The 12,350-nt window shown below is 37.8% G+C and overlaps 1 protein-coding gene across 1 annotated transcript in view; it reads left to right on the top strand.

Annotated features, from left to right (window-relative positions):
• The window catches only part of ADAMTS19 (ADAM metallopeptidase with thrombospondin type 1 motif 19), a 146,975-nt gene that overhangs the window by 130,278 nt on the left and 4,347 nt on the right, over positions 1-12,350 (top strand). The window lies entirely within an intron of this gene.

The raw sequence follows: 12,350 nt of genomic DNA, 5'->3' as shown, positions 1-12,350 counted from the left end.
TGGAAACTGGAAAGAAAGGATACGTTCAGTAGCTGCTAAAGAAGCAGCAGCAGCAACAGGATTTAAATGGTAGGTATGTGTTAGACTAGATAGGCAGATGAGTCAAATGTAACATCTGGGGTATGGTCCTCCTGATTGGGATGGTGATCTCCTTGTCTATAGTCTGAAGAAAAGAAAATGGGAATGAAGGGTTATCTGATAAAATTTTTGCAGCAAATCTCAAAGGATATTGGAAGCAACAGCTTAGCTTTTACACCAGTGAATCCCAGAATGCATAGCTCATTCCAAATTATTTACGTAAGACAGTACATACAGTGCCCTCTAGAAAGTGGAAAAAAATCATCTCCAGCTGTTAGAGGGGAGACTGAATAAACCCAATAGTTCACATAAAGATCTCCCAGTTGAGCGATATGAAAACAGCTGTCAGTGATGAAGACTGTTCTTATTTTGTCCCCTTCAAAGAAGATGCAAAAATGGAGAAAGAGAAAAAAAGAATGCATTTTTTTGTAAACTTTTCAACAGTGTGGGACATTTCACCTTTAAACTGTGTGTTTAAACATTTAAACAGTGAATTTCCGTAGCAAATAAACTCAGCAGATTTGGTCTCTTTCAATTAAAGCATAAAGCATAGAACTTGGATATTATTAATGATATGATTGTTCTGATGAGGTAGTTAGCCTTGCTTTTATTCTTTGGTTCCTAATCCAAAATTATTAGCTCTTTCAGATTCTGGGAATGGAACAGTGTTGGCCACTTTTCAAAATATGACATTTATATTAGATTTATGGACAAAGAGATTGTGACTTTTGAGAAACAATAGAAGTCAAAGTAATACTGGCCTCATGTTAATAACTTTTACATTAAGTTAATTACGCAGTCAGTTTCCACCAAATGAGCTATGTCTTTGTTTCAGAAATGAGCTGTGAGCAAATCATATGGAAGCTGTCACGATAATCGAGTAAAAATGGGGAGATTTTTGTTCATTTCCAACTGATCCTGTAATATTAACAAGATTTGTTTCAGATAAAGCTTTCTTCTAGATCAGTTCAAATGTACTATATTCTGCCTGGAATAACATGACATGTAATATCATGTTATTTTCCTAGAAAAACAGAACAAGACTACTCTTACTAATAGGCAAAAGCACTGGTAGACTGGGAAGGATTTTGAAAGTAGACATGGCCCATTTTGTACACGCATAAATTCCCGCATAAGTGGGACCCTGCGATACTTTTATTGGGCTGAAACCTCGTAGGACCTCTTTGCTGGTGTTCCGTTATTACTGATACAAGCCTCCTCAGGGTAAGCAAAGTTTTCAGGAGTGGCAACCTGGAATCAGAAGGTAATTTGGGCAGATGCTGTCTTGCCTTTGGAAGCGCAGGATCTGTAAGCAGCATTATATTAGAAAGATTTTAAGTTGTGTTACATCAGCAGTTCACATCGGAATCAGAGCCTTGCTACGCCCTGTAGAGAAATGGAGTAAGAACAAGTAAAAGAATGAAAGTAGTTTACAGTCCTTGCTGAAGGACACTTACAATCTTATCTGACAAATGACATAGCAGATGCATAACTATATAATCAAAACCATAATCTTTTATATGTAAGTACTATGTAATTAAAAAAAAAAAAAAGAAACCATCTCATTGTTACTATTCTTTTTCCTTATGCATGCTACGAGAGGGTCTGGGGCATAAAGTGCAGCCTGTCTGTACACATTTGTTTTGAACATTCCCTTAATGGAGTTAGCAAGTGGGCATCCAGAGCAACCTTCCGGAGTAAAAGGGATGATACAACGCAAAAATATGGGGAGCAGATAAGGAAAAAGAATCCTTGATAGCTGGGGAAGTTGGGAGTAGATCTCCAGTTCCCTAACATCTTGAACACTAAACCATTCGTACAGCAATTTTTGTTTCTTTTCAGTAAAGGCTTTGGCCATGCATGTTTATTACTGCATTTTTCTGTCTTAATGCTCTTTCTCACTTTCGCTTGGTGATACACATTAGACAAATAATTTCATCAGTATATTCATGATGATGCTTAGAGTCTTTTTTTTCTCTGATAGTTGACAACTCTTTCCAAAGATGTCAATGTGTACAGGAAGATTGAATTACTCAGCCCAGTGCTGCGATTTAGTCCAATATGCGTTCTTTTGCCTAGTGTGTCTTCATCTCCAAGATCATCCATCTCCAAGGTCATCCATCTCTCTTTCCAAATATTTTCCTCAGCCTCTTTGACTGTATGAATTGCCAACACTTAACTCATTTAGCTGGTTCACCTGGGTTCTGTTAGAATCTATGCAATCCTTCTGCTTTTATGGAATCTAGATTTTTTTGCATGTTGGATAACCAATGCAAAATTTTCTTTCATGCATTTTTTTATCCTGTCTTTCATGCAGTTAAGGTAGATAACGCTGCTTCAGGTATTCATTCTTGAAATAAACTTGATTCTGTATGAAGTCATTACCATTTTATAAACACAAAAGTGTGTATAGTTACTTCTTTTGTTGTTGATTTTAGTCTATGTGAATTTTCATTATTTTCTAATGACTCGTAACAGGACATTTAAAAATATCCTTAAAACATAATTAATAACTAATTCTTGAATATTCATTTTGAAATTTTTTCAAATTTACATCTGATTTCTGATGGGAAAAAAACAAAATCAGAATAGCTACTTAATATTACTCAGCTACTAGTTTTAATGAATTACAGGGAATACTATGGATCTTTAAATATTGAAAGAAAGATTTATTTTGCTTTATATGTGCTGTTTCAGTGCAGAAGGCTGTTGTTCATAGGTTTATACTTAATCTCCTGAGTTTTCTCATCTAATCTTGCCACAAGTATTTCCAATAATGTTGACATAAAACAGAGTTCACCCAAAAGAAATGATTGTTCTTTGTTAAATTTATTACAGGGTCACAGCAACTCAAACAGGTTAGCATCATCTCTCTATTGACTCTGATAGCTCCCTCAGGACAGTCCTAATTTTGCGTGACCTCATCAAACATGATGAAAGTGTTACATTGCAACATGATTTTCCTGCAACATAGCAGTTGGAATTATTTTTTGGGACTCCATTTTCTTCCAGTGATTGTGTTTATACATTTTGAAGAGAAAATTGACCAGTGGAAGTTTTGTCGATAACCTGTGAAATGTTTTTCTACTTCATTTTCTGTTTTTATTTTAATATTTTCTTTCAAAAGTAATGATCTTTATGTGAGTCATAGTGTTTCAGCAAAATAAGTTCTTAAAGTTCAGTTTCCTCATAAACTGTCCTTTTTTTTAATGTCTTTCAAATCCATTTGGCTTAGATACCTGCTATCACTTTAGATCTTTGTGATTTAATATACAATAGATATAGTGAATGGAAATAAAATCATTGTTTGGGAAGAGAGTTTTCATTTACTTAAAACAGTACTGGAAAAAATTGAGAGCACTACATGTCATAATTCTATTTAAAGGCAAATACCTAACTTTTATGCTGTACAGAACAGTTTTTTGGACATAAATTTATTTCTGAAAAGTAAATATATAAAATAATTGAAGCTTTGGGAAGAAAGAGGTTTCTTGGAGCTTTTTCTTTCCTGTTACATTTTGGTTTTTGTTCTTAGTGGGTTCTTTGACTTGTCTTTTCATTAGAAATGCCATAATCCTTTAATTAAATTTTTGTGCTGCTGAGCTGGGCTTTTCCCTGGAAGGTATGGAGCGGCAGGCAGGCAGGCACTGTAATATATGCTAATGTTAAGTAATGTGTTCAAAGGCTAATATTTTAAACTACTTGAGAGTTCATTTCCATCAGACCACAGCCACATATTCCAGTAAATTTTAGCGAAAAGAGAACCATAATTATGTTCAAATCTAGCTTTTTTTCAGATTGCCATGTTCTTGATTGCATGTCCGATAGTTATCATCAATGGAAGGTCATCTTTTGACACACACAAGACCACGCAGTAACATCTCTGATACAGAAGTGCAGTGTATAATGTCTGCTTTAACAGCAGTAAGATATGCAGTATGTTACTGAAAGGTCTGTCAGTGGGGTTTTTTTTTTGTTGTTTCTTTTGTTTTTTTAACCAACTACTGGCAATATAAAGTCTACTTCACTGAGTGTGAATCCGCTTACACAGATACAAGTTGCACCTGAATACCTGATTTGTATAATATGGCTTGAACAAATAATTGTCTCCTTGCAGTTTATTTGCTGACATACTTTAAAAACAGAAGGCCTTAGGCAAACATTTAGTATTGCTTCAATTGTAAAATATTCACAGAAACACTGAGAATAAGCCCTAGTTCTGTAAAAGTGCTGTTGATTGGAGTTTGTTTCCTTGGCTGGAAGGTAAAGATCCTGAAGGAATAGTCCTCATGAGGTTTTCTGTCACCTCCCTCATCTCAAAATATTGCAACCACAACAGATCTATTTTAACACACAAAAAGAAGTCAAATATTTGGTTGCTGTGTGTATATATACACATCCTTTAAAGACTCTGAAGGACAAAGGCAGGTTAGAAAACTGGAAAAATGAAAACTAAGGCTTCACATCACTGAGAAGCAGGTAAATAATTTTGTTTGTTCTATAGATCCGTACACAGGAATGGTCTTCAGTATAGCCATTAGACAGTATATAATGGGGCAAAGATAAATTTAAGCTTAAGCAAGAACATACATTTTGCTAGGTGTCTTTAACTCAAAGAAAAGAGATAAAAATGTGATGGTGAAAGTGTTGACTTGTGTAATGGACCAACTGACTAACTTGCTTTTTCATAGAAAAGTCTGGCTTGCCCTTAAATTTAAAAGTGTTCTTTGAGGATATATTTGAGTATCATCAGTAAGTATGAATATATCTACTTTTTACAGTAGAATACTACTGCCATGTAGAATATTGATGTATCATGTCAAAATTCACCAGCTTATTTCTTATAAAATCCAAGGACGTTCAAGTGTCGAATCCTATGTAACAGCGTGTCTGAGGTCCAAGATAAAATTAAAGAATTAATTTTTCAGGAGGAGAGATGTACTAAAAATGGTCTGATTTAAACTTGTTTGTGCTTTTGTGTTAAATGTAGATTTTACAGAAAGCATAAATACAAAATTGAGAATATATGGAGAGTAAAATCCCTCTTGTACCTTCTGTAAAGTGTTTAAAGAAACCTTGCTTCCTATAGCTACTGCTATAGCTATTTGACGTGTTTTGACGTAGACAATTTATTATAAAAGGAAAACGTTGATACCTTCCTTGATTCAGAGGGACTGTAACACGGTTTGCTGTTTCTGTGAATTGAGATTCCACATCGTCATACACGGAGTTTTTGCAGCTTTATTCTCGAGTGTTAACCTTTGCTTTGAACTTCCAAAGAACCTATCCCTTTTTCTCCTTTCCTGGTTCCAGAGGGATCCGAATCTGCGCCCTGTGTGCCACATTAGAAAACCCTTCATGCTTGCGAGAAGACCTCCTTCCAAACTGGGAGGTCTTGTAGCCCCTCCTTGCCTAACCAGCGCGGTGGCGCGTCAGCCTCCCCTGAGCTTCAGGAGGTTTGTGGCCCACCGTTACTACTCTTCTCGTGTCGTTTTCCACGAGTCCCGTCGTGCCCCGCTGTTACCTAGCCGCTCCGTTCCTCCTCCCAGAGGCCGATCCCGAGCTCCCCGGTGAGAGCAGGCTTCCCAAAGGAACCGCTCAGCCCAGCTGTCCTGACGAAACAAGGGCCTTTCGCTGGGACACGCAAACTTAGTGAACCGTCAAGGAGGGGATTCTGTTTCAGTAGCCTGCCCCAGAAAGAAACGGGGAAAGTGAAGCCAGCTTTTACTTGCAGGCAAAGAACTTGCTACTGCCGTGTTTAGTCCGGCAAATCTATTCGGATTCAGGCCTGTCAAACCCCGCTGCTGATCCTGAGCAAACGAATAAAGACGCTCTCAAGCATGGATTGCCAAGGGAGAAATTTTCATATGCTAGCCTAGCAAAAATTACTTGTTTTTTTGTCATCTCTTTCATAATCGTATTACACCAAATGTCTTGTGGTTTTTTGGCATTCAAATTATACTCATAAATTTTCAGTGGCTTCTTGTCATTACTAAAGATAGTTTTCCCTACCTTCCACCAAACAATGTAATTGATCCCTATGAGAATCTGAAAATGATTAAAAAAAAGTCTAATCAGAATTCCCTTTGTTACAGCGCCATCCCTAGTCCAACTTGTCAACAGTGAGCCAGGGCTTGTGTCTGTCTTCCTTTCAAATATTATCTCTTTTGAACAGTTACCTAGTGTTAATGAATACTTGAGAAAAAAGAGCTGAAAATAAAAAGGGGGGAAAAAAGAAAAAGAAGGAAGAAAAGAAATAAGAATAATAAAAAAACAAGAAGGCAAATGAAGTTGCTGAACTTAGGAGAGACCAACAGCAGAATTTTTTCAGCTAAACTTAGCACAAGTTCTGAAACTTAAATTTGGCGTTCACATACTGAGGTGTTGGGTGTGTCAGAAATGAGAGAGACAGAACAACCTTCCTGGAAATGATGCATGGGAGAACTCAGACTCCATCTTATGTTTGGATCTCTTAGTCTCTTTTTTGGTATTAGCTGCACTGTTCACAAATGTCTTCAGAAAAAATAAATACTGCATAAATAAGCTGCAGATCATTTGCTTTATTTAGTAACCTTTAAGAAAACTTATTTTAAAATTCAGTTTAAAGCCTTTACTGAAAGCAAATACACCATTTTACCTATTACCTGCCTTCAAAAGCAAACTTTATGAAATACAAGGTAAGCAAAAAGACTGTGAGCATGTCCACAAATATTTTGCTAATGTTTGATTGCTTGCTATGTTGTTTCACACTTGCTTTATTAAACGGTTGAAACTGCTTAAATGCTGGAACCGACGAACGTATACATAAATGATTAGGAATGCTCTGCTAATAATTTCCAGTAGAAGTCATCATTGAGTTTCCTTATGAGAACATCTCTCTCCACTTTGAATGCTACTTAGACTTGTAAAACCTTTTATTGAACAATCCATTTATTCTTTAAAATAAATTGTCCAAGTCCATTCTGTTAGCATTGTCACAGATGGAGTTTTTCATTGTGGATTGTATCGGTTTCTGCAGTGATTGCTTCTTGTCTTGGCAGAAGGATACATTTCGACCGTTACTGTCTGCCAGTGACAATTTTTCCCTTAATTTAGGAATTCCTACTTCTTACGAAGGCCAGCTGGAAACAACTAAGGCATTACAGCACCTTCCTCAGCTGTTGGCCATGGGAATATGTATTCTCTCCAGAATATATATCTTTGGCAGAGAACTGAGAGAAGGAATCCTGGGTAACTGGTGTGCATGCCAAGTGTAAGGATTGTTATATTTAACGCCTAGCTATCTGTCCCTGAAACTATGTCTAAAAGAAGTTCAAAAGTAGGACAAAATTCAAATAGGGCGGGTAGTTTTTATTTGAAAGAAAGAAAAACTTAAAAAAAAAAAAAAAAAAAAAAAAAAAAAGCTGTTAACTATATTTATCCAGGAATTTTTTGTAATCTTTAACAGGAATGTTTTACATGTCTTGCTGCTTGAACGGTTTTACAGTACCTTTAGGACTGTGTCCAAAATGCACAGATTAACAGCCGCATAAAAAAAACTCTGGCTGCGTATTAGAACATTTAGTCTAAACCTACAAACACAGTTGTCCTGCGGGAATTTTTGCTAATCAGCTACATGGCCTTAAAATGTAGGTCATCTGAACAGTCAGAAATGAAAAGTGATGAACCACCACAACAATAAGGAATAGCATATAAAAGTGTGACATTTGGGAGGAGGAGCAGGAGATCTATAGAAAAAACATTCTCCATTTGCTAGTAACAAAAACCGTTAGTTGAAATTAATCTGAGATGTGCTTGATCTTTGCAAACTGCTGCACACTGGTTTGGAGTGGGTATTTGCGGTAAAATTTATGTATTTTATGTTTATAAAGTCATGTAAAACATAACCAATTTTGACAGACTAGATTGCTTGCTGATTAAATTCACTGCAGAATATGTAAAGGCAAAGTATTTTTATTTGCTCTAGGTTGAAAATCTTCTGTGGTTTTAAATATGGAAACTGCAGAAGTATACAGAAGTTATGCAGCTTTAGCTACATGCCAAAATTGCTGCCTAAAATGTGACACCTGCACATAGAGTGAGTGTTATTTGCCTCTGGTTGAATATTTTCAATGAGAGCAAGTCCAAAAGTGGGTCAAGCTTAAGAGAGAGTATGGGAAAAGTTTGCTTCAGCTAGAATGCAAATGTGCATAGGCAGTAAGGTGAATGCCAAAAGCAGGGTCAGAGCTATTGCTCCTAGTTGCAGCTAGCTGGTTTGCAGGAACTGCTGTCTTCTACTGATACTGGACCAGGTCCATACCTTTGCACAGGCAAAAAGCAAAATACTATGGGTACCTTATATTCTCTAATATTCAGTGGCTGCACTCAGTTATGCCAGGAGTTGGCTGGTGCATATGTGGCACGAAGTCAGGTGTAAGACCGCTTAGTGAACACAACCTGAACTGTTGTGTGGCTGTTTGTGTAGCTAGCAAATACAACTGCTAGCCAGTTGGCTGTGGCTGTGAAATGCCATACCTGAGATGTATGTTCCCTAATCTCATGCAAATAAAATAGAATGTCTGCAATTTTTCCTTTGATTTTGAAGTGCTGTTAAAATGACTATCTAGAAATAGTTCCTTTGCCCTATGTGCATCTGCTCCAAGTGTAGATTTCGCTAATACTCCTATTTTATATAACTTGAATGTGGCAGAGATGACATAGATACGATAAAGTGACCTGATTTTTTTTCTGGATCACAGATAATCAACAGAAATGTTAAATTAATTTTGAATTTAGACTCATTTGCTGCTGATGATGTTGATTGAACAGGGAAGAATAGCTTGATTGCTGGATCTCTCATTGAGATCACTAGTAGTTCTGAAAAGCCTCTCTCTACTTAAACCAATCAACTTAGCTTTGAAAGTTTATCATATAAATCAGCTTGGTAGCCCTGCCTCCTGACAGTTTTGCCCAATCACCTTTCAAGCCTTAATAAAGTTCCCAGTGTTATGAAATAGAAATAAATGTGAAGTTAAATATTAGTACATTTTTGTGAGAGGAGTTAAAAAGGAGACAGGTGACTCATGTTTCTTGTTTTGCCACGTATTTCCCATGTCACCTGACATGTCCCTGAGACACATCATCTTATTATCCTTTGGATTCAGTTTCCTCTTCTGAAGTTGGGATGATTATAAGGGTCATGCAAACTAAAATTAATTGTTTGTAGATGTATATATCTTTGGATAGAAAACTGAAGTGTAATGCTTCGTAGAGCACTTCTAGATACCCTGCAAAGGCCACCATTATGCAAAATACAGTGGCTCAAGGACTAAAGGGATGTTAATTTTCTGATTGAGATGTTAATGCCAAGATCTTGCTAAATTCTGTACAGAAATTCAAGGGCTAAGCACTGATTAAGAGAGAAATCTGTCTACTTGTTGCATATTGTCTCAATTGCAGTCATTAAAAGCATTCAAGCCAGAGGTCTTTTGATATAAATAAGATGTGGCTGCTGGCAGAGTGTTCTCCAGAAGGCACCTACATGTGTAACTTGTTCTCCATTAGCAATTAGCAGATAATCCATTGGAGCCCAGTTTGACAGCAGAAGTCCAGTGGTTTCAAATCCCATTCTCACTTCCTTTCAGTGCTCCTGACTGCTCAGAGACTGCTCTCTTAGGTGCAGAGAATTTATTTTCAAGGGATCATATGCATCAGATCCACTTTATCTGTCCTCTATAACTGATAAAAGAGGACACATGCATGTTACAGGTTCACACAAAGTCCAGCTTTCTTTAATAAACAGGAAAAAAGATTTTACTGAAGGGGAAAAGTATATAAAAAATATGTAAAATATATGTATGTATATATATATATATATATATATATGCAAGATTATTCTAAACTAAGATCATTGTGATAATCTTTAAAGAGTCAATGTATCTTCCTCTTCCCTTTGTTCTCAGCTTTATGTTTTCTTAATTTTGCCATTGTGTTGTCTCACTCACTAGTCCATCAAAATATACTAAATAAATTTTCCTGAAGCTATGGAAAGAAAAATCCAAGAAGCAACTGGAATTTTGGCAAGGTTAAAATCAATACTCTGGCTGTTGTTGGTGATTAAATTTGGTGTGTGTATATTTAATAATACATGCTTATCAACTATAATGTTGGTCATTGTAGAAAAGGACTATTTTTAGCTGCACAGGAAAAAGGCATAGATTTCAGGAAAAGGAATTCTGTTGAGTCTTTTTCTCATGTAGTTTAAATGCAGTGTACTGAATTCAAAGTTCACAAGAGACTTCTGCTTTGAAAAGATTTCATTGCTAGTTCGATTTACTCCTGCAATCAGCATATTGATTGATATGTTAAGTTGTAGTTGCTATTAGAAAGACAATTGTGTATTCTTCATTGAATGATGTACATGCCTTAGACCTTGCAGGCTGTGTATGATTAAATTTGCAAATAATTCTAACAGCTTTGTTTACTTTATGGAATTACTCCTTATTTGTATCAGTGAGAACAAACGTCCACTTCTGGTCCACATCAAGTCCACTTACTGTCCCTATAGGATACCAGTGTTTTAATTCCTTGTGGCCATAAGTTGTAGTGTACTTTGAACCCTGTTCAGTCACTTCTGAGAACACCCTTCAAGTGTATATCCTAGTCTCTTATAACTCTTTTGGAGTGAAACATGTCTCTACTTCCCATTTGGCACATTTAAATCTTTCCTCTGAAAAACAGTGTTTAAAATGTCATCCAGAAGCCTGTAGATGACAAATGTAAAGGGTATAAGTTCTACACTCAAACATTGTATTTCTTTGGATGCTTGGTATGTTCTGCTTCTCCAACTACCTGCATCTTGAGATAGAGTGATTGGGGAGCTTCTGTCATTATAGCACCCTCTCCTTTTCTTCCTCTCTGTTTTCAGTGCTTTCCTAGCTATTTCTTGAAACTTCATATCTCCCATTTTTGCTTAGGCCATCAGGTTTAACATTTTACGTACCTCTTCCAAAAATGTGTGTTTATACTGACAGGTACAGCATCAGACTAGACACACAGTATACAGAGCAGATGACTATGCAAGGCAGTAAGACATCAGGCATACTGTTGACATTTATCTGTTACCTCTTGACTTGGGAATTGCCTTTCAGGGCATACTGATACAGAATCTAGAGAATGTGGTGGAATGTTTTGAGAATATTTATGAAGTTAAAATTTGGTAGACTTAAAGTGCCGTCAGGTTTATGCATATAAAGACAGCGATAAGATCCCCTCTGTCTTCTGTTGTCCAGGCTAAACAGGCCCAGCTCTTGCAGCCTTTCCTGAATGCTCCAGTCCTCTAATCATCTTGGTAGCCACTACCAGTCACTGGACTCATTCTAGTATGACATGTCTCTCTTGGACTGGGGAGCCCACAACTGGACACAGTACTCCAGATGTAGCCTCACCAGGGCTGAACAGAGGGGCAGGATCAACTCCCTCAACCTGCTGGCAACACTCTTCCTAATGCACCCAAGGAGACCATTGGCCTTCTTGACCACATTGACCACATGACCACATGAGCACATTGCTTGCTCATGGTTAACATATTGTCCACCAGCACTCCCAGGTCCCTCTCTGCAGAGCTGCTCTCCAGCAGGTCAGTCCCCAACTTGTACTCGTGCCTAGGGTTATTTTTCCCTAGGTGCAGGACCCTGCACTTGCGCTTGTTGAACCTCATGAGGTTCTTCTCTGCCCAACTCTCCAGCCTGTTCAGGTCTCTCTGAATGGCAGCACAGCCCTCTGGTGTGTCAGCCACTCCTCCCAGCTTGGTGGCATCAGCAAACTTGCTGAGGAGGCACTCTGTCCCCTCATCCAGGTCATTGATGAATAAGTTGAACAAGACTGGAGCCAGTACCGACCCCTGGGGGGACACTGCTAGTTGCAGGCCTCTGACAAGACTCTGCACCACTGATGACAACCCTCTGGGCTCTGCCTTTCAGCCAGTTCTCAATCCACCTCACTGTCCACTCGTCTAACCCACACTTCCTGAGCTTGTCTAGGAAGATGTTATGGGAGACAGTGTCCAAACCCTTGCTGAAGTCAAGGTACGCAACGTCCACTGCTCTCCCCTCAGCTACTCAGCCAGTCATTCCATCAGAGAAGGCTATCAGATTGGTTAAGTAGGATTTCCCTTTGGGGAATCCATGCTGACTACTCCTCATCACCTTTTTCTCCACATACTTGAAGATATCATCCAGGATGAGCTGTTCCATCACCTTTCCAGGGGTGGAGGTGAGGCTGACCAGCCTGTA

This window comes from Rhea pennata, chromosome Z (assembly GCF_028389875.1).
Source record: "Rhea pennata isolate bPtePen1 chromosome Z, bPtePen1.pri, whole genome shotgun sequence".
NCBI lineage: Eukaryota > Metazoa > Chordata > Aves > Rheiformes > Rheidae > Rhea > Rhea pennata.
The sequence above is the reverse complement of the archived record's forward strand: the minus strand, read 5'-3'. Positions and strand labels throughout refer to the sequence as shown.